The following is a 26,982-nucleotide window of genomic DNA, read 5'->3' on the forward strand; positions in this document are numbered from 1 at the left end:
TTCCCGGGACCACCCATACGTAGAATGTATGCACACATGACTGTAAGTCGCTTTGGATAAAAGCGTCTGCTAAATGGCATATATATATTGACAGTTTAACTTATAACAATGGATATTCTCACTCATGTGTGGACCTCCAACCATCTTTGTGGTAACATTTTAAAGTTGATATTGTAGCTTTATTCACATTTTAGTACATTTATCAGTCAAAACACGACACCCACCTTGTATTCAAGAGTTTGCTGTGTCTCAACCGATGATGAGCATAACAACACCTCAGAGCAGGTAAAATAGGGTTTAAGCCTACATACAGTACCAGTCAAAAGTTTAGACACACCTACTCATTCAAGTGTTTTCTTTATTTGGAATATTTTCCACATTGTAGAATAATAGTGAAGACATCAAAACTATGATATAATGTAGTAATCATGGAATCATGTAGTAACCAAAATATTTGAGATTCTTCAAAGTAGCCACCCTTTGCATTGATGACAGCTTTGCTCACTCTTGGCATTCTCTCAACCAGCTTCATGAGGTAGTCAATTGAAATGCATTCCAGTTAACAGGTGTGCTTTCGTAAGTTCATTTGTGGAATTTCTTTCCTTCTTAATAATGCGTTTGAGCCAATCAGTTGATGTGACAAGGTATTGGTGGTATACAGAAGAAGCCTTATTTGGTAAAAGACCAAATCCATATTATGACAAGAACAGCTCAAATAAGCAAAGAGAAAGACAGTCCATCATTACTTTAAGGTGAGTCAATCCGGAAAATGTCAAGAACTTTGAAAGTTTCTTCAAGTGCAGTCGCAAAAACCATAAAGCGCTATGATGAAACTGGTTCATGAAAGGAAGACCCAGAGTTACCTCTGCCGCAGAAGATAGATAAGTTCATTAGAGTTATCAGCCTCAGAAATCGGCAAATAACTGCACCTCAGATTGCAGCCCAAATAAATGATTCAGAGTTCAAGTAACAGACACATCTCAATATCAACTGTTCAGAGGAGTCAGGCCTTCATGGTCAAATTGCTGTAAAGAAACCACTACTGAAGGACACCAATAAGAAGACGACATGCTTGGGTCAAGAAACACGAGCAATGGACATTAGACTGGTGGAAATCTGTCCTTTGGTCTGAGGAGTCCAAATGTGAGAATTTTGGTTCCAACCGTCTTCGTGAGACGCAGGGTAGGTGAACCGATGATCTTTGCATGTGTGGTTCCCACCGTGAAGCATGGAAGAGTGATGGTGTGGGGGTGCTTTGCTGGTGACACCGTCTGTAATTTATTTATAATTCAAGGCACACCTAACCACCACGGCTACCACAGCATTCTTCAGTGATATGCCATTCCATCTGGTTTACCCTTATTGGGACTATCATTTGTTTTTCAACAGGACTAAGACCCAAAACACACCTCCAGGCTGTGTAAAGGCTTTTTGACCAAGAAGGAGAGTGACGGAGTGCTGCATCAGATGACCTGGCCTCCACAATCACCCGACCTCAACCCAATTGAGATTGTATGGGATGAGTTGGACCGCAGAGTGAAGGAAAAGCAGCCAACAAGTGCTCAGCATATGTGGGAACTCCTTCAAGACGGTTGGAAAGGCACTTCAAGTGACTACCCCATGAAGCTGGCTGAGAGAATACCAAGAGTGTGCAAAGCAGTCATCAAGGCAAAGGGTGGCTACTTTGAAGAAGCTAAAATATATTTTGTTTGTTTCACACTTTTTTGGTTACTACATGATTCCATATGTGTCATTTCATAGTTTTGATGTCTTCACTATTATTCTACAATGTAGAAAATAGTAAAATAAACAAAAACCCTTGAATAAGTAGATGTGTCAAACCTTTTGACTGGTACTGTAAATGAACATTAAGATTGTTTTGGGGGGGAGAATTTATGCATTTGTAGAAAATGTACATTTAATCTTAAAATAATGTTTTATTTATGAATCATAAAACAGTTTGACAACCATGTTTTTAAGCTTTCAAATTATATCAAACTCAACCATTAATCTTTTTCAGTGATGAAGACATAGAAGGCTCGTGGTAGGGTGGCGCATTCAAAATGCACTCTCTCCTGAATGTCTCCTGAATGTTTTGGGACTCTAAAAAGTAACTTTCTGACCACTTGTACCCAATGTTCCCTCTAATATTTTTCATCACTGAGCAAATTTCAGGTCTGTTGAACGCAAACTTGAAACTTGTGAAATTTCTGGTTTGCGTTTACTGTGAACACTGAGGCTGTACCCACTTTAATTTACTGTTTTAACAGTGGCCAAGTAGGCTACTGTGGCTAAAAACAATGGAGAAAATGCATCAGATAACATTTTAACATGGAAATAGATGTTCTATCATTCAGCTCACAGTAGCAGCCAATGCAGGCCTACATTCCATGAGACTTTGAAAAAAACATGCACGGCTTGACATCAACCGATTTATCCATTTGTCTTTCAGACAAGGAGGTGACTTAACATTTTGCTGTGTTGTTTGATGCAAGAAACCACTTGACAAAATAAAATGCATTATTATTCCCACACTATTATTACAGAGAATCAGACAAATGATGCTACCCTCTACCGATTGGCTACATAGCTTATTCAAGCCGGTCTCAAAATACAACAACGCCCCTTTAAGACAAACAAAAAGCTCTTCACCTGACTCGCTTTTTAAAGATGGCTAGAAATGCACACATTTTGTGCTCTTGTAGGGAGCAATCACTCCCACATTGCTGAATACAAATGAGCTATAACTGGGCTAATAACTCATTAACTAGCAAAGAATATGAACAAATGTGCACACGTGGCTACATGCAGCTCTCGCTTTGATCTCAAAACAAAAGCAGAATAATTGCGACCGCTCATGCTGTAAAACAGTCTCAAAGTGAATGGTACAAATCCATATATAGCAATAGCCTATTTGCATAAAAGCCTACTGCAGCTCTGATCGGTTATTGCGGTTATTGGTTATTCTGTGTAGAGTACGGGCCTGAGTTGTGCCCGTCAATGCAATAGAATCCTACTACGATGCGCTCTGCCTACAACAAGATCTCTTGCCTAGTTCGTTGGGTTTCGGTATGTCGCATTTAAAGTGGCTAATATTGCATTGATTCGATCACAATTCCCACAGTAAAGGGAAACGTTGATCGCGTTAACTAACAGGGGAAAACTCTAGAAAGTTGAGTGAAGTTCAATCTCAGGCTTCTTTGCCGGCAGTGCCTGGGGAGCTGCCCGGAGCTTAGAGGGAACATTGCTTCTACCATGGGCAAACACGTATAGAAGGTTTCGTTTAAATCAAAAGGGGTACAGTCAGAAAGGGATTGAAATCATATGGAATGACCCCGTATTGAGGATCTCATGATAAAGGGTTTTTACACACACTCTTTCATGCAACACGACAGGGGAGATCAGCACAGTGGTGTCAGTGTTACGGCAATGTCACAATGTTCACTGCTAGGTGGGCTAGCCATCATACACATGACTAACATGGGATTCACCACACATGGGATCAGCCTAGGCTAAAGCCCCGCTACGCAGACTGAAGAGGCAAATCCTTAAAACCAGATCATCCCATAATGAGGTGGCCAGTGATGCGATCTGTGGGAGATTTTGGCCTGGATGGTGGAATGTGGATACTGTAGTAGTACGCCAGAATGTACCGTACATCATGTACTGGCAAGAAAAAAGATGTGGAAACACAATGCTGGTAAGGTGAATGATGTAAACACTGGTTTCAAATTGGTTTTAGGCAGATGGGCAACAGAACTAGGCCAGGCGTCTTTATCCACGTCATTTATGGTAGGGGAAACACTGGTGTAGTTGTCAGTGGCGGTAGATAGCAGGGTGGTTGGATGCCCGTCTAGACCAGAGGGTAGCTGGGTGTCCCTTCTCAAGGAGCCAGTTGTAGAGAGAGAGAGAGGCTGGGACAAAGACACCACTCAGACATGCCTCGCGCTCTTCTATTAACCACACACACACACGGCCAGTCCATCCTACTACTACACTGTAGCACCAGCTGTAGCTATTCCACCCTCTGGAGTGGCTTCCTTCTCCTCCTGAGAGGGTAGCATTATGGAGCAGTCAAAGCCTCACGGACCTAAAACAGGCTACACTCTATGGGAGAGGAAGTTACCGGATGGAGAGAGAGAGTGGCGAACAGTAGACCTATGTAGATGTGTGTATGTGTGTGTGTGTGTGGGGGGGGGGGGTTGCCTTACACCTTGTGTACCGGTGAAGATACAGCTGTCCTCCAGTGTGTACAGCCCCGTGAAAGATTGAATCTGTAGAATGATGTTGTTGCAGAAGCGGATGCAGGTTCAAGTCTGTCTGACCTCATAACACAGAGGAAATGAAACGTCCACGTGTGATGAATAGGACTAGATGCAATGATTCGTTTTGGGTCTTGGCTCAGTTGAGTTTCATTATAATTGACACTGCAACATATTACCAGCTCTTCACTCAAAGTTTCATTATTTCATCAGTAAAAGGGCAATTAAGATCTAGCTGGCCCACCACCGGTTGCACCATGTCTACAGAAAATGTCAACTGGCTTAATAATCAAGACAACAAAATGTCATTGCAGACCAGTAGATGCGACATATAGTAAGGATGGGACACCCGGGTGACCGCTGTTCTGATCAGAATGATCATGGAAGCAGGACACGCTCGCAGAAACGTTGTGTAAATACTAAATATACCACAGAACATGCATGCGCCAGTTCACGCGCAACAGTTGGCCTTTAGGAAAAAGGCAGCAGCTGCAGATCCGACTTTTTCTGAATCTTTAATCGGCCTGACTAAAGAACCTACAGGATCCCTAAACGCATCTGCGGATGACGTTCTGCGCAGGTTTATATTCTCTACCTTACGCGTAGAGAAAAGGCTACTCAGCCGAATGGTGATCGCGTAATGCATTTAGGTCAAAGCTGAATCAATGTCTGCAAGATCACATAATGATACTATTCTACATTACAGAACCAAAATATAATAGCATAGTATATTGTTACCGTAAGACAGAAACACCACAGCATTCAATAGTGAATCATATAATTTGAAGTTTTACCAGTGAAAACATCCATGCAGCATCTGCATACCAACCATTTCATCACAGAATTTAGATCTTGAGTTATACATTGTTGTTTTGAAGTAGCCTACAGTGTCGTTTTGAATTATGTACTGAGAGCAAATTCTAAAGTAGACTTTGTTAAACCATGAAACAACGAGAATTTCACTGATGATAATCTGAGGTACTCACAGTGGGAGACCATTCCCTCTCGTTAGAACAAAAGCAGTACCTTCTGCGAGCCGAACTGGTACAAACAAACTTAGCAATTCACCTTGTATAATTGCAATGCTCATCAGTGGCCAACAACTTGACTTTGAAACAATTAGAGTGCACAAACTCCCATGCACTGGTGGACTTACCATTAGACAGAAGAGGCCATTTCCTCAGGCCTCACATCATCAAGGTGCCTCATGAGCTGGCCATTAATATTTACTTTATTTCATTAAATTACAAAAATTATATACAGTACCAACTCATTCAAGGATATACAGTATATATACAGTACCTACTCGTTCAATGATTTTTTTTTTTAAATATATTTTTTTACACCTTTAACTACATTGTAGAATAATACTGAAGACATCAAAACTGTATAAAACTGTATGAAACAAATCAAAATATATTTTATAGTTGAGATTCTTCAAAGTAGCCGCCCTTTTCCTTGATGACAGCTTTGCACACTCTTGGCATTCTCTCAACCAGCTTCACCTGAAATGGTTGAAGGATTTCCCACATATGCTGACCACTTGTTGGCTGCTTTTCCTTCACTCTGTGGTCCAACCCATCCCAAACCAAATCAATTGGGTTGAGGTTGGGTGATTGTGGAGCCCAGGTTATCTGATGCAGCACTCCATCACTCTCTTTCTTGGTCAAATAGCCCTTACACAGCCTGTAGGTGTGTTGGGTCATAGTCCTGTTAAATGATAGTGGGACTAAGTGCAAACCAGATGGGAGGGCGTATAGCTGCAGAATACTGTGGTAACCATGCTGGTTAAGTGTGCCTTGAATTCTAAATAAATAATTGACAGCAACACCAGCAAAGCACCATCACACCACCTCCTCCTCCTCCATGCTTCACGGTGGGAACCACACATGTGGAGATGATCCGTTCACAAGCTGCGTCTCACAAAGACACAGCAGTTGGAACCAAACATCTCAAATTTGGGCTCATCAGACCAAAAGGACAGATTTCCACCGGTCTAATGTCCATTGCTAATGTTTCTTGGCCCAAGCAAGTTTTCTTCTTATTGCTGTTGTTTAGTAATGGTTTCTTTGCAGCAAATCGACTATAAAAGTTGTTTTTAAGCTGGCGCCTAAGAGGATGGCTGATAATTTACATGCCCGTAATCAATTGTGCTATTTAGTTCATTTTATTGCGTTGTTTGTAACTTGTTTTTTAACTTATTTGGTACATAATGTTGCTGCTACCGTCTGATATGACCAAAAATAACTTCTGGACATCAGAACTGGGATTACTCACCACGGACTGGAAGAAGATATACTGCTCTCCGGGGAACAGGCCCAGATCACCGTAATTTGCGTTAAGAAAAGACAGAGGAAAAGAGGACGCGGATCGGACTGCCTTTTGAGACTCCGTAGCCGAGTGAGTAAACTCCCACTGCCAACAATTGTACTTGCTAACATGCAAGCATTGCAAAATACTGATGACTTATGATTACAATTATCCTACCTATAGGGAGGAGGTCAGAGAACTGGCAGTGTGGTGCGAGGACAACAACCTCTCCCTCAATGCGAGCAAGACAAAGGAGCTGATCGTGGATTACAGGAAAAGGCAGGCCGAACAGGCCCCCATTAACATCAACAGGGCTGTAATGGAGCGGGTCGAGAGTTCCTTGGTGTCCACATCACCAACAATCTTTCATGGTCCAAAAACACCAAGACAGTCGTGAAGCAGGCACAACAAAACCTTTTCCCCCTCAGGATACTGAAAAGATTTGGCATGGGTCCCCAGATCTTCAGAAAGTTCTACAGCTGCACCATCGAGAGCATCCTGACCGGTTGCATCACCGCCTGGTATAGCAACTACTCGGCATCTGACCGTAAGGCGCTAGAGGATAAATGGCCCAGCACATCACTGGGGCCAAGCTTGCTGCAATCCAGGACCTATATAATAGGCGGTGTCAGAGAAAAGCCCATACAATTGTCAGAGACTCCAGTCACCCTAGTCATAGACTGTTTTCTTGCTACTGCACGGCAAACAGTACCAGAGCACCAAGTCTAGGACCAAAAGCCATAAGACTGCTGAACAATTAATCAAATGGCCACCAGACTATTACATTGACTTTGCTTTTACTATTATTATCTATGCATAGTCACTTCACCCCTACCTACATGTACAAATTACCTCTAACCTGTACCCTCGCACACGGACCCCCTGTATATAGCCTCATTATTGTTATGTTATTGTGTTACTATTTTTTTTTTTTTGTAAATATTTTCTTAACTCTTCCTTGAACTGCACTGTTTATTGGTCAAGAGCTTGTAAGTAAGCATTTTACGGTAAGGTCTACACTTGTATTAAGCGAATGTGACAAGTAAAGTTTGATTTGATAAGATTTGGATTCACGCAGTCTCCCCTGAGCAGTTGATGTTGAGATGTGTCTGTTACTTGAACTCTGTGAAGCATTTATTTGGGCTGCAATTTCTGAGGCTGGTAACTCTAATGAACTTACCTCTGCTGCAAAGGCTAACTCTTCCTTTCCTGTGGCGGTCCTCAGGAGAGCCAGTGTCATCATAGTGATTGATGGTTTTTAAGAACGCACTTGAAGAAACTTCTTGAGATTTTCCACATTGACTGACCTTCATGTCTTAAAGTAATGATGGACTGTCGTTTCTCTTTGCTTATTTGCTTATTTGAGCTGTTCTTGCCATTATGCGGACTTGGCTTTTCTGTGTACCCCTCCTACCTTGTCACAACACAACTGATTGGCTCAAACGCACTAAGAAGTAAAGACATTTCACAAGTTAACTTTTATCAAGGCACACCTGTTAATTGAAATGCATTCCAGGTGACTACCTCCTGAAGCTGGATGAGAGAATGCAAAGCTGTGTGCAAAGCTGTGTGCAAAGCTGTGTGCAAAGCTGTCATCAAGGCAAAGGGTAGCTACTGCAAAGAATCTCAAATACAAAAATACATTGATTTGTTTAACACTTTTTGGGTTACTACATGATGACATATTTGTTGTTTCATAGTTTGATGTCTTCGCTATTATTCTACAATGTAGAAAAAAGTCAAATGAAGAAAAACCCTGGACTGAGTAGGTGTGTCCAAAACTTTTGACTGGTACTAATTCCATGGTAAAAATGATTAGCTTCCTTATCTCTCTCAGATATAGGACAGTCACTTCAAAACATTCTTCCTTTTAATAAAATGTTTGACCGTTTTTCCATGTATAAATCTGTTATTTCTATGGGACAAATGAAATGTTTCATCCCCAAAAATGTTTTAGAAAATGTTGATACGTACAGGAGCAAAATTATCATTGAAAACACTTCAAAGTTTCTAAAACTGTTAAAATAATGTCTGTGAGTATAACAGAATTGAAATGGCAGGTGAAAACCTGAGAAAAATCCATACAGGAGTTGGGATTTTTCTGTGTTTGTAGTTTTCCATTGACTGCCTTTTCAGATTCCATTGATTTAGGACTCAAAATGCACTTCCTATGGCTTCCACTAGATGTCAACAGTCTTTAGAAATTGTTTCAGGCTTGTATTCTGAAAAATGAGGGAGTAAGACTACTCTGAATGAGTGGACCAGAGGTTTTTCATGCGCACGACCGAGAGCGCGACTTTCTTGTTTTCCTTTTATATTAATGAAGCTTTTGTCCGGTTGAAATATTATTGATTATTATAACTAAAAACATAATTTGACATGTTTCTACGAACTTTACTGATACTTTTCGGATTTTTCATCTGCCTGTTCTGACTGCCTTTGAGCCTGTGGATTACTGAAAACAATGCGCAAACAAAAAGAGGATTTTGGATATAAAGAGGGACTTTATCGAACAAAACAAACATTTATTGAGTAAATGGGAGTGATTAATTTTATCGCTATTTCCGACTTGTGTAACTCCTGACACCGTGGTTGGATTAACAATACATTTATCTTTAAACCGATGTATAACACTTGTATGTTTTATGCATTTTTATATTGAGTATTCCTGTTTTTGAATTTGGCACTCTGCAATTTCACTGGATGTTGGCCAGGTGGGATGTTACCATCCCACACCCCTTAGAGAGGTTAAACAGCATCATCATTACACAGGTGCAACTTGTTCTGGGGACAATAAAAGGCGCCACTAAAATGTGCCGTCTTGTCACACAACACAATGCCACCTCCAAAGTCGTTTTAGAGAATTTGTCACTACGTCCAACCGGCCTCACAATCGCGGACTACGTGTAATCACGCCAGGCCAGGACCGCCACATCCAGCTTCTTCTCCTGCAGGATTGTCTGACCAGCCACTCAGACAACTGATGAAACTGAGGAGTACTTCTGCCTGTAATAAAGCCTTTTTGTGGGGAAAAACAAATCTGGGTGGGCCTATGCTCTCCCAGGCCCAGCCACTGACTGCGCCCCTGCCCAGTCATGTGATATCCATAGATTACGTCCTAATGAATATTTAAAGTGACTAATTTCCTTATATGAACTTAATAAAATTGATGGAATTGTTGGATGTTGCGTTTATATCTTTGTTCAGTAGAATTAAATCACATTTATGTGCTAGCTAGCGAATATGCTGACTTTAATTAGCTAGCTAAACATTTGGCTATGAACTGGCAGTATGGGATTGGAGAGTGAATTAAATAGTTTCTTTGTCATCTTGCTAGGTAGTTATCTAGTGGTGGCTATCTGGCTAGTATCAACAAGGGCTTTCTACACAATAGCAACACTAGCGCAGATAGATTAAAATCTAGATCATAAGCAAAATGCACAGATATGCTTGGCCAAACAATGCTACTGCCACCTTCTGGTTTGGAGTATTTACAAGGCTGATGACTTCCAAGATTTTTCCTGTGTGAACACAAAAGAGATTGAACAGAGTGCCGGCAGTCAGAGGTCCTAAAGTACTGTCGGCAGGCAAACATTTGACAATCCTACCGGTGTGTCTGAGCTTTAACAAACCAGCGTAGCCTACATGTGTATTGTGCCTAGTGGCACACTCTGTTGAGTTTTGGCCACATGAGAGAAGAATACGGTGGCGCTGGTGTTTTTCGTCTTACAGTAACGTTATACTATGCTATTATATTCGGTTCTGTTATGTAGAATAGTCATTATGTGATCTTGCAGACATTGAGATTCAGCTTTGACATAACTTTATTAAACAAGCACCATTCGCCTGTTCTCTACATGTGGAGAAATATACACATGTGCAGAATGGATTAGCCTTGTGCTTCCCAACAACAATGACCAAGAACAGAATCAGGTCTGCGTCACCAATGTCACCCTACTCCCTACAGAACCCCATGGGCCTTGCTTCAAAACAGTGCACTATATGGAGAATAGGGTGCCATTTGGGACACAGACCATGTCTATCTGTCAGGAACACTGATATCCTCATCTAGCTCTATAGCCCCTATGTATACACAGCTATCAGTTAACTCCAATGTTTGAAGAAGGACACATACATACAAAACAAACACACGCATGACCAAGAGCAAACAATCACACAAGTACAAATACACTCACAGTACAAGTTCATATGAACAGGCACCTAGGCCCGCCAATATACTGAGCAAATTTTTGAGTTTATGAATAAAAAACGAAACAGTACGACTCGGTGTATGTACCAACTGTACAGTACATTATCAAAAAGGCCATTGACCTAAAAGTGTAGCCCAAAAGAGACATCACAGAAAAGATCACCATTTCACCCTACTCAAGCTGTGTAAAGAGAAGCTGACGCACATTATGTAGGCTACAATTCACCTTCCATTTCTCTGTGACATCGGTCTTGATGACAGTCAGAGAAACACACCACAGGCAAACCACACACAGTGAGAGTCAAGGCAATAAAACCTTGCCTAAGAGCACACAGCACACAATTTGCTTGAGGGCCCCCTAGCCTTCCTTAGTCCAGTTTCTTTGTACGTGATAGGCATCTGTATTTGAGTGACAGCTGGTCAGGCCAATCATAACGCAGGACTGCCCTCTCTCCAGGCGCCGAAGACGTGGATGTTGATTAAGGCAGCTCTGATTCAGAGGGGTTGGGTTAAATGCGGGAGACACATTACAGTTTAATGCATTCAGTTGTACAACTGACTAGGTATCCCCCTTTCCCTTTAGTAACATTGTAGAATCAGGAGGGGGGTCTGTAACCAGCCACTCAGCCAATCAGAATCTCCCATTTCAATGTGGGGGTGGGCTTTTCTTTCACCTCTGCATGAAACAGGTAACCATGACAACCCCTCAACGAACCTACACGAGAGTGCATGACTAGAAGACGCTAGAAAGACAGTCAAGCTAGTCCATTAATGTTATGTGTCCCAACCGTCTTGGAAATAGAATACATATGGTTTTACCGTTTTCTTTTCATTTATTAAATACATATTTTGTTTTTAACAATTGTTTGTTACCTTTCCCCAAAAAAAGCCCAAGAAGAACCGGACAACTGCCAGACAGAGAGCCCAATGAGAACCGGATAACTGCCAGACAGAGTGCCCAATGAGAACCAGACAACTGCCAGACAGAGAGCCCAATAAGAACCGGACAACTGCCAGACAGAGAGCCCAATAAGAACCAGACAACTGCCAGACAGTGAGCCCAATAAGAACCGGACAACTGCCAGACAGAGAGCCCAATGAGAACCGGACAACTGCCAAATAGAGAGCCCAATGAGAACCGGACAACTGCCAAATAGAGAGCCCAATGACATTAAATGTATGATGCGGTTACACTAAATCATACAGTGGTACAGTAGCTGCTGGGAATGAACAGAAATATGATGGATGATAATTTTCTAAACAAGATCCCCCTGAACCAATTACCTAAGGGCCCTCTGCTGTGAGCTCGAAGAGGCTGAAGATGCCTCTATGGGAGATGCTTGAACAACGTCGATGAATTGTATGCATTTGCATTTCAAACCATAACAGGACATCTAATACATCTGTGTCCTTAACCCAAACTCCCTCATCATCACCAACCTAGCAGTCAACATAAAGAGGGTTTAGGGTGGTAAGCCAAAAGGCTAAATATCGAGGGTAGGCTATTATTTGAAAGCTGATGTCATGATTGGTGCTTGGCTGTCAATTATCAAATAAAATGATAATCTTGCTCTTATCCAGATCTCATAACCCCCTGTCCACTTTATCAGCGAACTCGTCTAGGGAGCATGCGCCAAAACCAGATTGGGCATGTTTGCGATTTAAATAGCAACAATGATTTTGATGGCAAAATCATTGGTAGAGTTGAAAATGCGATGGAAACCCAAACATCCACAAACACAAAGATCCACATTTTTCAGCTGAAAGATTCCCAGAGCATACCCATGATGATGCACAACAATTTAAGTCAATAGTTTTAGTCACATTACACTATATATACACAAAGGTATGTGGACACCCCTTCAAATGTATGGATTCGGCTATTCCAGCCACACCCGTTGCTGACGTGTGTATAAAATGGCACACTGCCATGCAATCTCCATAGACAATCATTGGCAGCAGAATGGCCTTACTGAAGAGGTCAGTGGCTTTCAACATGGCACCATCACAGAATGCCACCTTTCCAACAAGTCAGATCATGAAATTTCTGCCAAGCTAGAGCTGCCCTGTCTAGAAGCAAGTGAAAACGTCGAGGAGCAAAAACGTCTCAGCCACAAAGTGGTAGGCCACACAAGCTCATAGAATGGGACCGCTGAGTGCTGAAGAGCGTAGCACATAAAAATTGCCTGTTCTATTACAACACTCACTCCCGAATTCCAAACTGCCTGTGGAAGCAATGTCAACACAATAACTGTTTGTCGGGAGCTCCATGGTCGAGCAGCCGCACACAAGCCAAAGATCACCATGCGAAATGCCAAGCATCGGATGGAGTGGTGTAAAACTCACTATCATTGGATTCTGGAACAGTGGAAACACGTCCTTTGGAGTGATGAATCACGCTTCACCATCGGGCAGTCCGACGGTCAAATCTGGATTTGTCAGAGGCCAGGAGAACGCTACTTGCCCCAATGCATAGTGCCAACTGTAAGATTTGATGGAGGAGGAATAATAATCTGGGGCTGTTTTTCATTATTCAGTCTAGGCCCCTTAGTACCGGGGGAAAGGGTAATCTTAACACTACAGCATACAATGACATTCTAGACGATGCTGTGCTTGCCAACTTTGTGGCAACAGTTTGGGGAAGGCGCTTTCCTATTTCAGCATGACAATGCCCCCGTGCACAAAGTGAGGTCCATACAGAAAAGGTATGTTGAGATCGGTGTTGAAGAACTTGACTGGCCTGCACAGAGCCCTGACCTCAACCCTATCGAGCACCTTTGGGATGAATTGGAACACCGACTGCGAGTCAGGCCTAATCACCCAACATCAGTGCCTGACCTCACTAATGCTCTTGTGGCTGAATGGAAGTCCTTGCAGAAATGTTCCAACATGTAGTGGAAAGCCTTCCCAGAAGAGTGGAGGCTGTTATAGCAGCAAAGGGGGGGACCAACTCCATATAAATGCCCATGATTTTGGAATGAGATGATCGACGAGCAGGTGTCCACATACTTTTCAGTCAAGTAGTGTATGATAAAAGCACCTGCGATAGAAAATTCAAGGAACATATCTATTTTGTTGTGCTGTTGTTTCATTTGTATCACTGTTTTTTGTGGTGTGCATCATGAGCAAAGTCATTGTAGCCTATCATTTAACTTAGCCTGTGAGAACATAGGCTGAATTGGCTTTGCTGTAACGCAGCCAAAAAGCCTGCCAGCAGCCTACCAAAGGTTGCACAGTGTCCATTACAATGTAGAAATGTAGAAATATGTAGAAATATGCGTCTCAGTCCCAAACCGTTCAATAGTTCTCTTTCAAATACTTGTGTTGATGTATCACTAGGGGGATTTGCCAGGATCACCAATACTCTCGGATGGAGCTATCAAAAGCATCTGTCGGAGACAGGTAAGTAAAGTTGAGAATGAGGTGAGCCCTTCACCTCATAAAAAGGAGCCACCCACCCTGCGCCTGGTCATTCTCGCTTTTTTCCCCTCTCGAAGAGCATTACTCTCCAACTATCCTCAGCACGACTGGATCCCTGACTTCCTGCTTAACTGCTCAAAAGTATTATTATTATTATTATTATATTATATATATATTATATAAAAGTGAACCCTGAAGGATATCACTGCCAAGCGTAGGTTTTCAGACCCTGTGGAAAGGTTCAGTATTGACCGAAAGGTTTTTAACTGCGTAGAAATTCCTTTCCTACCTCAGTCTCCTTTGGTAGCTAGCTTCACGGCTATCTATTGAGACTCGGTTAGCCAACCTATTCTCAGAGCATTTCGTATTATTCTGTACATAAATCCGAAACACTCCATTTAGTTTGACATGTTACGTTCCGTATGGTATGTATTAATTTGTGTATGCCCATCACCCATTTTGTATATGTTACGAAGTAATGTTCAGAATTTGCAAAACGTATATATTTTAAGACTTCTAGGTAGGTGGCTTGCGTTATCTAGCTGGTTAAAATTAGCTAGGCTAAATTTAGGTTAAGTTTCGGAGTTAGGTTAAAGGGTAAGCTAAAAGGATTAAGGTTAGGGTTAGCTAAGATGCTAAATAGAGCTGTGCGATATGGCCAAATTATTATATTATGGTGTAAACATTTTTGATAGTATTTTATGTTTTTGAATGACAAAAGTTGTACATTTGCTTTAGGAGTACTGCGTGACCCTAGGGTGGCAACACATACATTCTAAGTGATTTCAATTCATCTCCATTCTGATTGTTTTATACTGTTCAATGCAACTTCAAACCAAAATACATTTTCAGAATTTTCATCCATTTCCACACTGCCACGTAGGGCTACACAATATGTTAAAATTGCAGTTTGACCTGTGATTTAGAGCATAACACTTGGGTGAACTGTTGGAATCATGGAAATAGAATGATTATTATAATGCTATAGTTAGAATATAATATAGGGTACTTTAAATACAGTGTTTTGACATTACAAAAGAAAATGCCAGGGAGGAGTTATTGTGACAGAGTAGAAACCAAAGTGTTGACAAGTGTTCCTAGGGGACCATATAATCTTCATATACATTGAATGTCCTCTCTTAGCTACTTCATGTAGCTAACATATTCTTGCTTTGTGTATTCCTTTGATTTAGAAGATACTGTTACACATGCAGATTTAGGTCTACACCATCACTGGTATTATCAGGCTATATGGCTAGTTATGTTTGCTCTGACTCAGTACATGTATTAGTTAGCTAGCGATTAGCATTACCAATTAGCATTAGGAGCTAACAAGATTTAGGCCCGACTTACTAAGACAAACTAGCTGTTTGCAGATGTAAGAAACACAAACTTAGTGTAATTATAGAACGCTAGTGGTTTTAAAACAGCATCGTTGTTATCAATATTGTTGCAAAGTAGCTAAAAAGTAGTAAATAGCTGAAAAGTTGATAGTTGATAGTATATTGTCCATGATGAGATTCGACATCCGTGTATACGCCCACCCATCCAACACTACAAATCACACTGCTTTCATTTTTGACTTAATGAACTAACTATCTTTCTTATGTAACCATACCAAATGTAACAATACTAATTTGAGTGGACAAATGTACCTTTACCATGTTATGTCTAGTCTATGAGACCAGGCTGGGTTAGCCCACCTTTATTTAACTAGGCAAGTCAGTTAAGAACAAATTCTTATTTTTAATAACCACAGGATGGTTTTTCAATATTGTCAATACTGTTGAAACTATTTATTTGAAATGTTTTAATAATTTGTAACGACTTTTTAAGTAAATACATGCAGTCAACTTGTGCAATACAATAGGAGACACAGCAGATCACAGTCTTAATTTCACCAGTCACATTTTTCGTTATGAATCTTAATGGCAGTCTCCAGTCACATGGTGTTTCTTCACAAGCGAGTTACTAACTGTTGTGCAGCACGCGCCAGCTAATCTAGTTACAGAATGGAATTCACAACTAAATGTTTGCCAGCTAGATATCTTATAACCATTATGGAAACTGTCTAAAAGTTCTATATTCTACTTGTGCTTATAATTGCTATCTATTAGCCACAAGGCTTCTAACTAGCCAGACGGTTTACACAAGCTACCATTTGCTAGCCATCGCAAGACGAGCCAAGCCTAGCCAAGCCTAACACACGCCTCCGAGCCAACAGCGAAGGCTGAGGCTCAGCTCCCCGCAACAGAACCCAGTTGGGGAGAGGTCATGGATAGCCTCCATTCCCTCCCCTCACCGTCCGACGACATGTCAGGCGAAGGCGAGTTATGGGATGACAAGGATGATGATCGTATATCCTCGAGATAGTTTAGGAGATGGGGGCAGACAACCGCGTTCTCCCGCCTTCAGGTCTGACGGCCCCGAGAACAGTGAAGGCACGTTGCTTCGACCCAGTCTCTAAGCCTTTAGCTCATTCTTGGACATGTCGTCTATTGTGCTAAAGATCCTTTCAGAGCAGCTACTAGCCGCTGAGAAGCACATTATTCCATCTTTCACTTTACTACTGACCTTGGCATCCCTAAGCGAGTGTGTGGATTGTGTTCTACCAGCCACTGTCCAAGGCCACAGTCTGCTCATAGGCTTTTCAGGTTCAAGTACCGATCCCCATTCTTTAACCTAGGTCAACATTTTCTCATTGTCGCACCTTGGAGCCTATGGATTTTCGCCTGTGTCCTTCCCCAGAAGGGCGTCCCTGTCGATTTTCAGTAAGTGCATCTACACTACTTTTCAAAATTTTGGGGAGACTTAGAAATGTCCTCGTTTTCCATGAAAACATACATGAAATGAGTTGCAAAATTAATAGGAAATATAGTCAGGACGTTGACAAGGTTATAAATAATGATTTTTAATTGAAATAATAACTGTGTCCTTCAAACGTTGCTTTTGTCAAAGAATCCTCCATTTGCAGCAATTACAGCCTTGCAGACCTTTGGTATTCTAGTTGTCAATTTGTTGATGTAATCTGAAGAGATTACACCCCATGCTTCCTGAAGCACCTCCCACATATTGGATTGGCTTGATGGGCATTTCTTTATGTACCATGCGGTCAAGCTGCTCCCACAACAGCTCAATAGGGTTGAGATCTGGTGACTATGCTGGCCACTCCATTATAGACAGAATACCAGCTGACTGCTTCTTCCCTAAATAGTTCTTGCATAGTTTGGAGCTGTGCTTTGGGTCATTGTCCTGTTGTAGGAGGAAATTGGCTTCAATTAAGCTTCATCCACAGGGTATGGTGTTGTAAAATGGAGTGATAGCCTTCCTTCTTCAAGATCCCTTTTACCCTGCACACATCTCCCGCTTTACCACCACCAAAGCACCCCCAGACCATCACATTGCCTCCACCATGCTTGGCAGATGGCATCACTCCTCCAGCATCTTTTCATTTTCTCTGCGTCTCACGAATGTTCTTCTTTGTGATCCGAACACCTCAGACTTAGATTCATCTGTCCATGACACTTTTATCCAATCTTCTTCTGTCCAGTGTGTGTTATTTTTCCCCATCTTAATCTTTTATTTTTTTGGCCAATCTGAGATATTGCTTTTTCTTTGCAACTCTGCCTAGAAGGCCAGCATCCCTGAGTTGCCTCTTCATTGTTGACATTGAGACTGGTGTTTTGTGGGTACTATTTAATGAAGCTGCCAGTTGAGGACTTGTGAGGTGTCTGTTTCTCAAACTAGACACTAATATACTTGTCCTCTTGCTCAGTTGTGCACGGGGGCCTCCCACTCCTCTAACTATTCTGGTTAGAGCCAGTTTGCACCATTCTGTGAAGGGAGTAGTACTAGCATTGTATGAAATCTTCAGTTTCTTGCCAATTTCTCGCATGGAATAGCCTTCATTTCTTAGAACAAGACGAGACTGACGAGTTTCAGAAGAAAGTTCTTTGTATCTGGCCATTTTGAGCCTGTACTCAAACCCACAAATGCTGATGCCCCATATACTCAACTAGTCTGAAGGCCAGTTGTATTGCTTCTTTAAAATCAGAACAACAGTTTTCAGCTTTGCTAACATAATTGCAAAAGGGTTTTCTAATGATCAATTAGCCTTTTAAAATGATAACACTTGGATTGGCTAACACAACATGCCATTGGAACATAGGAATGATGGTTGCTGATAATGGGCCTCTGTATGCCCATGTAGATATTCCATAAAAAATCTGCAGTTTCCAGCTACAATAGTCATTTACAATGTCTACACTGTATTTCTGATCAATATGATATTTTAAATGGACATTATTTTTTTCCAAACAAGGACATTTCTAAGTGACCCACAACTTTTGAACTGTAGTGTATATTGTAATGGCCTTCACATGAGCATCATCACACTATGTGAGTATATTGTAGTGGTGTCAATCTTAACTGCTAACCATATGATATCAGCAGTCTTTCATGCCAAAGCTGCATACTGAGGCAGAGATCGATCAATCAATACCACTCGGTCTTTAACTACAGGTCACCTTCACCACAAAAAAATGCAGTGCCTCGCACAATACATACACAAGGACGCCATTATAAGATGAGTTTTCTTGGTCTATATCTCAGCTGGGCGAGTGATTCAGTCTAATATGATGGCCAAAGGGTAAAATAGACTTATCACAGCAAAAGTAAAGTGGCTTGGATCATTTGGTCAGACTTGTGTGGCTGTAGTCAGCTCATTCTTTACCAAAACAGTGTACCTTCGAAAAATCAACACAAACAACATATTCAGCCTCCTTTTGGTGCTGTTCTGTATCCCCTCTGTACATCCACCATTTTTAGGTGCATTTCCCATAGAAACCGCTACACTCTACAGTATAGTGCAAAAGGCCATTGAAATGAAACCAGGAAAGAGGAGCAGCAGTCAATACCCAAACCTAACAACGAACCTGTGTATACTGTACGTGTGCCACAAAGGGCCTTATTACAGACAGAAATACGCCTCAGCTCCCCCTAACACGATCATGCAGGTGAAGAAGCCAGATGTGGAGGTCCTGGGCTGGTGTGGTTACACGTGGTATGTGGTTGAGGCCAGTTGGATGTACTGCCAAATTCTCTAAAACGATGTTGGAGGTGGCATTTGGTAGAAACATGTACATTCAATTCTCTGGCAACAGCTCTGTTTGACATTCCTGCAGTCAGCATGCCAATTGCAAGCTCCCTCAAAACTTGCGACATCTGTGGCATTGTGTTGTGTGACAAAACTGCACATTTTAGAGTGGCCTTTTATTGTCGCCAGCACAAGGTGCACTTGTGTAATGATCATGCTGCTTAATCAGCTTCTTGATATGCCACACCTGTCAGGTGGATGGATTATCTTGGCATAGGAGAAATGCTCACTAACAGGGATGTAAACAAATTTGTGCTCAACATTTGAGCGAAATAAGCTTTTTATGTTTCTGGAACATTTCAGGGAACTTATTTCAGCTCATGAAACATTGGACCAACACTTTACATGTTGCGTTTACATTTTTGCTCAGTATATTTTTTCGAAAGTATCTGTATCTGATTACAATATACAGTTGAAGTCGGAAGTTTACATACACTTAGGTTTGAGTCATTAAAACTTGTTTTTCAACCACTCCACAAATATATTGTTAACAAACTATAGTTTTGGCAAGTCGGTTAGCACATCTACTTTGTGCATGACACAAGTCATTTTTTAGAACAATTGTTTACAGACAGATTATTTCACTTAGAATTCATTGTATCACAATTACAGTGGGTCAGAAGTTTACATACACTAAGTTGACTGTGCCTTTAAACAGCTTGAAAAATCCAGAAAATGATGTCATGGCTTTAGAAGCTTCTGATAGCAAAGCCCTGACCTCAATCCTGTAGAAAATTTGTGGGCAGAACTGAAAAAGTGTGTGCGAGCAAGGAGGCCTACAAACCTGACTCAGTTACACCAGCTCTATCTGGAGGAATGGGCCAAAATTCACCCAACTAATTGTGGGAAGCTTGTGGAAGGCTACCCAAAATGTTTGACCCAAGTTAAACAATTTAAAGGCAATGCTACCAAATACTAGTGTATGTTGTGACGGCCCTGAATTTTTCTGAACCGTCTCAGTGCAGCTCCTTCCAATAGGGCGCTTTCCCTTTAATTCCCAATTAAATAGCCAGTATCAGCTGCGCAAAAGTGGGGGTTTGTGATGGAGACGTGCATGAGGATGTGTTCAACCCTCAGTTCCGAAGCTTCTCTATTCCGTTTGTTTTGTTGCCGTTAAACGTGTGTTTTGTAGCCTAAGAGAGTTTACCCAGGATCGGATCCACTCTTTGCGTCCCTGGACTACACCTCTCCGTTCTTCGTGGCCTTTCTCCGCTGGAGATCTACTGGCGGATTGGATTGTCTGACTGACCGACTGACTACCACCTTTTTGTATACGGTATTTCATTTGTTTGGATGTGATGTATACTGTGATTTGTGTAGTTAGTGGTAGTTGAGGACTTAATTAAGAGTTGATCCGCTTTAAGGTTCTGTGGTAAAGTAATTGTTATATTGATTGTATGTTTAATACTGGGTTTACGCTACACGGAACGAACGGACAAACATCGCGTGACAAAAGTCACTTGAGTTCACTGAACTCCTTTACCGGGCAGGACTCCTTTTAGGCCCGAGGTACAGGACATTTCTGGAGGAACCAGAACTCATTGTGATATTATTATATATGTGTGTAATCATTGTTGTTGCTAATACAACCCACGCAACAGAATATAATTGTTTTTGAAGTTCTTTTCAATGTTTTAAGGGTTTATGAAAAGTTTATTTCCATCCTGACTTTTACATACGTCCTTTGTATTGGTGTAGACTTGACGGACCAGATGGGACTCATTCCCACCCAAACTAAAAGGAGAAACTAATGTTTTCTCTGGTAGGCACAACCTACCTGGCACCCCTATAAATAATAACCTCAAGTCAAAACCGTTACAATGTGTGTATGTAAACTTCTGACCCACTTGGAATGTGATGAAAGAAACAAAAGCTGAAATAAATCACTCTCTACTATTATTCTTACATTTCACATTCTTAAAATAAAGTGGTGATCCTAACTGACCTAAGACAGGGAATTTTTAATAGGATTAAATGTCAGGAATTGTGAAACACTGAGTTTAAATGTATTTGGCTAAGGTGTATGCAAAATTGTACATTAAAACTCAGTTTTTCACAATTCCTGACATTTAATCCTAGTAAAAGTTCCCTGTCTTCCAACTTCAACTGTATTTTCCATTAACGTAATGGATTACAGTTTGTTTTTTTGTCATCTGTTACTCCCCAACCCTGTCTGTTTATAGGCCAAACACTGTAGTTTGTTGTGACAGTGTGTGGTAAATTGTGTCCGCTATGTAGTTATTTGTGACTGTTAGAGCTAGTATTTGAAGACTGTATGCAATTTAGGTAGTCTGTAGTTCATGTGAGTCTGAGTTTGTAGTAAAAAAACATAAAAAGTGTCTGATGTGTGTTGCTTCTGATTCAGGTTTAGTAAGATTGTCAGCCACCACAGACACTGAAAAGTCCAAGCAAAAACCTAGCCATGCGACAATGGAAGATACCATGCTCGCCACCACAAAGCAATCGCCATAGGAATGTAAATAAGAGAACATGACCGAGTATACCAGCAACAGGTGGATAAATCTGAGCCCCGAAACAAATCAGCAGGCAGTGGGCCTCTACTGGAATAATAACTTACCAGCAGTAACATTCACCCATAACACACATTTAATCTGGACATAGTGCTGGCTATTTTAGAGTATGTTGGTTAGCTGACCAACTCACCGACTCTGCTTTGTATTACTACAAAGCATTGTAGTAATTCATTAATGGAGGGCAGGTAATGACCCTCCACTGATGCACCTTTTGGCTACAGACTTACACTAAGTTCTTCAGAACAACAACAGGTCTGAATGACCTTTAGCGAGACTCCTGTGGAACAGGACTCAACTGTTTGATCAAATCAAATCTTCAGATAGATAACAGATCATCCTTATCCACTAAACCACCATACAATTTCTCAAATGAAAAGATTCAATTCAGATGATATGATAGGAGGAAGCAGCATTTTGATGCATGATAAGTCCACCCATCTCCGCTCTCTGTTTAGAAGCCAGGGAAACTGGTAACAGAAAGGGTTGCTTGCTGCTAGACTGTTGCACGCAATCTCTAATCTGACTTTCTGGAGAGAGAAAGAAGTAGTCTAACTCTGGTACTGTGACTGTGTGTGACCACAAGTTTATATTAGATCACAGCTGTGGATATGACTTGTGTCATTGTGCTGGTAGATTCAGGGGCATCATAGGACTGATCAAAGCGGGGGGGGGGGGGTCACAAATAGATTAGCTGGAACAGCAAACCACCTGCAGATCAGTGTGACAGCTCCTCAAAAGGACTGTGTGTGTGTGTGTGTGTGTGTGTGTGTGTGTGTGTGTGTGTGTGTGTGTGTGTGTGTGTGTGTGTGTGTGTGTGTGTGTGTGTGTGTGTGTGTGTGTGTGTGTGTGTGTGGGGGGGGGATTCACCACAACTATGCCCAGACAAGGCTCTAAATGCATCCATATTGGTCGCATATACAGTGCATTCGGAAAGTATTTGCAAATTTTGTTACCTTACTGCCTTATTCTAAAATGTATAAAATATTTTTTTCCCCCTCAATCAATCTACACACAACACCCTACAATGACAATGCAAAAACAGGTTTTTAGAATGTTTGCAAATGTATTAAAACAACTATTCCACCTCGCGCTGCAACACTGCATGGCTGGTGGCTGTGTGCACATGAAGCGCTCAGTGAAAGGTTCATTTTTAGAAGTGCAGTGCAGACGCAAAAAGTTGGTTTAGATTACTTGAAAAGAAAGTTTACTGAAGTTAGCCAAGAAACAGAAGTTCAAAGTCTATTTACATTGTTTCGTTCACAGGCTAGGTATTTTTTCTATGTGTGAGTTTCAACTGCTAGGGAAGAGAAGACAACACTTCTACTAGTCAGACCATATCTCACAGCCACAAACAGGACTCGAGCCGCATTACCACGGTAACCTCCGCCCTTAAAGAGGCAATTGAACATTTTTGTCTCATCTGTGATATTTTGGTTAAAAGACTCAGGTCACAAAATGTTTAATTAAACAATATACCACATTAATTCTTACTAGAAATACATTTATTGTTTTAGAAACATTACAAAGCATGCTTATTGTCTGAGGCTACCCGGAACATGTCCCAGTCCACGTGATCGAAGCAATCTTGAAGCGTGGAATCCGATTGGTCAGACCAGTGTTGGATAGACATGAGCACGGGCGTTTCCTGTTTTACTTTTGGTCTATAGGCTGGACGCAACAAAATGGAGTCTTGGTCAAATTTGCCGAAGGGAGGGCATTGTAGGCATCGCAGAAGTTAGAGTAGCAATGGTCAAGTACACTACCAGCCTGTGTTGCGCATTCGATATGCTGATAGAATTTAGGAAGTCTTGTTCTCAGATTAGCTTTGTTAAAACCCTCAGCTACAATAAATGCAGTTTCAGGATGTATGGTTTCTAGTTTACATAGAGTCCAGTGAAGTTATTTCAGGGCCGTCGAGGTATCTGTTTGGCGGGGACATACACGGCTGTGACTATAATCGAAGAGAATTCTCTTGGTAGATAATGCGGTCAGCATTTGATGTCAGGTGAACAAATGGACTTAAGTTCCTGTATGTTGTTAAGATCACACCATGAGTCGTTAATCATAAGGCATACACCCGCGCCCTCCTTCTTACCAGAGAGTTGTTTGTTACTGTCGGCGCGATGCGTGAAGAAACCGGGTGGCTGTACAACTACAGACCAGTATCCCTTCTTTCTTTTCTCTCCAAAACTCTTGAACGTGCCGTCCTTGGCCAGCTCTCCCGCTATCTCTCTCAGAATGACCTTCTTGATCCAAATCAGTCAGGTTTCAAGACTAGTCATTCAACTGAGACTGCTCTTCTCTGTATCACGGAGGCGCTCCGCACTGCTAAAGCTAACTCTCTCTCCTCTGCTCTCATCCTTCTAGACCTATCGGCTGCCTTCGATACTGTGAACCATCAGATCCTCCTCTCCACCCTCTCCGAGTTGGGCATCTCTGGCGCGGCCCACGCTTGGATTGCGTCCTACCTGACAGGTCGCTCCTACCAGGTGGCGTGGCGAGAATCTGTCTCCTCACCACGCGCTCTCACCACTGGTGTCCCCCAGGGCTCTGTTCTAGGCCCTCTCCTATTCTCGCTATACACCAAGTCACTTGGCTCTGTCATAACCTCACATGGTCTCTCCTATCATTGCTATGCAGACGACACACAATTAATCTTCTCCTTTCCCCCTTCTGATGACCAGGTGGCGAATCGCATCTCTGCATGTCTGGCAGACATATCAGTGTGGATGACGGATCACCACCTCAAGCTGAACCTCGGCAAGACGGAGCTGCTCTTCCTCCCGGGGAAGGACTGCCCGTTCCATGATCTCGCCATCACGGTTGACAACTCCATTGTGTCCTCCTCCCAGAGCGCTAAGAACCTTGGCGTGATCCTGGACAACACCCTGTCGTTCTCAACTAACATCAAGGCGGTGGCCCGTTCCTGTAGGTTCATGCTCTACAACATCCGCAGAGTACGACCCTGCCTCACACAGGAAGCGGCGCAGGTCCTAATCCAGGCACTTGTCATCTCCCGTCTGGACTACTGCAACTCGCTGTTGGCTGGGCTCCCTGCCTGTGCCATTAAACCCCTACAACTCATCCAGAATGCCGCAGCCCGTCTGGTGTTCAACCTTCCCAAGTTCTCTCACGTCACCCCGCTCCTCCGCTCTCTCCACTGGCTTCCAGTTGAAGCTCGCATCCGCTACAAGACCATGGTGCTTGCCTACGGAGCTGTGAGGGGAACGGCACCTCAGTACCTCCAGGCTCTGATCAGGCCCTACACCCAAACAAGGGCACTGCGTTCATCCACCTCTGGCCTGCTCGCCTCCCTACCACTGAGGAAGTACAGTTCCCGCTCAGCCCAGTCAAAACTGTTCGCTGCTCTGGCCCCCCCAATGGTGGAACAAACTCCCTCACAACGCCAGGACAGCGGAGTCAATCACCACCTTCCGGAGACACCTGAAACCCCACCTCTTTAAGGAATACCTAGGATAGGATAAAGTAATCCTTCTCACCCCCCCTCCCCCTTAAAAGATTTAGATGCACTATTGTAAAGTGGCTGTTCCACTGGATGTCATAAGGTGAATGCACCAATTTGTAAGTCGCTCTGGATAAGAGCGTCTGCTAAATGACTTAAATGTAAATGTAATGTAAATGCTGTACCGACTCCGACAACATATCCCGAGTGAACCATGTTTCCGTGAAACAGAGAATGTTACAATCTCTAATGTCTCTCTGGAAGACCTTGTTGTCGAGACATAGGACATTGGCGAGTAATATGCTCAGAAGCGGTGCATGGTGTGCTCGCCTTCTCAGTCTGACCAGTAGGCTGCTCCGTCTGCCTCTCCTACGGCGACCACGTTGTTTTGGATCGGCCTCTGGGATAAGATCCCACATCCAGGGTGGAGGTCCGAACAAAGCATCTGCTTCGGGAAAGTCGTATTCTCGGTCGTGATGTTGGTAAGTTGACGTAGCTTTTATATCCAATTGTTCTTCCCGTCTGTATGTAATAACACTTGAGATTTTCTGGGCTAACAATGTAAGTGATAATACATTAAAAAAACTAAATTACTGCATAGTTTCCTAAGGACCTGAAGAGAGGCGACCATCTCTGTCTGGGCCATTATTGGGGACAACATTGATGTATGCGCTGACTCGGTGAGCGAGTTCATTAGCAAGTGCATCGGTGATGTTGTACCCACTGTGACTATTAAGACTTCCCTAACCAGAAACCGTGGATTGATGGCAGCATTCGAGCAAAACTGAAAGTGCGAACCACCGCTTTTAATCATGGCAAGGCGACTGGAAACATGACAGAATACAAACAGTGTAGCTATTCCCTACGCATGGCAATCAAACAAGCAAAGTATCAGTAGAGAGACAAAGTAGAGTCGCAATTCAAAGGCTCAAACACGAAACGTATGTGGCAGGGTCTACAGTCAATCACGGATTACAAAAAGAAAACAAGCCTCGTTGCGGACATTGACATCTTGCTTCCAGACAAATTAAACAACTTATTTGCTCGCTTTGAGGACAATACAGTGCCACAGCCCACTACCAAAGCATGTGGGCTCTCCTTCACAATGGCTAACGTGAGCAAAACATTTAAACGTGTTAACCCTTGCAAGGCTGCCGGCCCAGACGCCATCCCTAGCCGCGTCCTTAGAGCATGCGCAGACCAGCTGGCTGGTGTGTTAACTTCTTGGTGACAGGGGGCAGTATTTTCACATCCGGATGAAATGCATGCCCAAATTCAACTGCCTGCCACTCATCCCCAGAAGATAAGATATGCATATTATTAGTAGATTTGGATAGAAAACACTGACGTTTCTAAAACTGTTTGAATAATGTCTGTGAGTATAACAGGACTTATTTAGCAGGCGAAACCCAGAGGACAAACCATTCAGATTTGATTTTTTTTGCAGTCACTCTCTTTTCATTGGGTTTTCATTGGGAATCCAGATTTCTAAGAGACCTGCAGTTCCCATCACTTCCACTGCTGTCAACAGTCTTTAGAAATTGGTTGAGGTTATTCCTTTGTGTAATGAAGAAGTATGGCCATCTTGAACGAGGGTCACTTGAAGTGTACTGTTAGATAGAGGCGCG

The 26,982-nt window shown here is 42.3% G+C and overlaps 1 protein-coding gene across 5 annotated transcripts in view; it reads right to left on the reverse strand.

The window, feature by feature from the left end:
• Positions 1–26,982, reverse strand: part of LOC124003932 (suppressor of tumorigenicity 7 protein homolog) — an 82,982-nt gene that overhangs the window by 15,073 nt on the left and 40,927 nt on the right. The gene's annotated exons all lie outside the window — the stretch shown is intronic.

Source organism: Oncorhynchus gorbuscha, linkage group LG02 (assembly GCF_021184085.1).
Source record: "Oncorhynchus gorbuscha isolate QuinsamMale2020 ecotype Even-year linkage group LG02, OgorEven_v1.0, whole genome shotgun sequence".
NCBI classification, from domain to species: domain Eukaryota; kingdom Metazoa; phylum Chordata; class Actinopteri; order Salmoniformes; family Salmonidae; genus Oncorhynchus; species Oncorhynchus gorbuscha.